This window comes from Bos taurus, chromosome 16, assembly GCF_002263795.3.
Source record: "Bos taurus isolate L1 Dominette 01449 registration number 42190680 breed Hereford chromosome 16, ARS-UCD2.0, whole genome shotgun sequence".
Classification (NCBI taxonomy): domain Eukaryota; kingdom Metazoa; phylum Chordata; class Mammalia; order Artiodactyla; family Bovidae; genus Bos; species Bos taurus.
Genome location: NC_037343.1, coordinates 26,005,600 through 26,006,115, shown reverse-complemented (window position 1 = coordinate 26,006,115; position 516 = coordinate 26,005,600). Strand labels below are relative to the sequence as shown.

Here is a 516-nt window from a genome sequence, read left to right as displayed (position 1 = left end):
GTAGCGCCGCGTCCCCGAGGACCGCTATTCCTTTTCCTGCTCTTTGTTGCATTCCGGTATTTTCTCTTCCGGGTCATTTCTAAAGCACAGTAAAGCATGTCAGGAGCAGTTACTTTTAATCCTGCAAGAAGTAACGTTTTCAGAAATCATTTTGTATTTTGGGGCATATTTACAACGGGACGATTTTAAAAATGATAAGAGCGCGTGAGAGGCCCCAGCGAGGATCGAACTCGCGACCCCTGGTTTACAAGACCAGTGCTCTAACCACTGAGCTATGGAGCCTCCTTGCTACCTGGCGCATTATAATTCAGGGACATTGGAAACAATACTGCTTTCTGGCAGTGGAAAATAGTTTAGCCTGTGCATCCTCTGTCAATGGCAATTACGAAAACAACATCATAAGTAGAAAAAATCCGTTCTCAAAATCGTGTGTTTAGGATTACGAATCACTAAATCATACCTATGATAAGTTATAGATACAGGTAAATGCTGGAAGGGAAAAAGCAAAAATATAAT

General features: G+C 42.1%; 1 non-coding gene across 1 annotated transcript; it reads right to left on the bottom strand.

Moving 5' to 3' along the window:
• Positions 1-209: 209 nt before the first annotated feature.
• Positions 210-282, bottom strand: TRNAT-UGU (transfer RNA threonine (anticodon UGU)). Its single transcript has one exon. It is a non-coding gene; the product is annotated as a tRNA-Thr (tRNA).
• Positions 283-516: the final 234 nt, after the last annotated feature.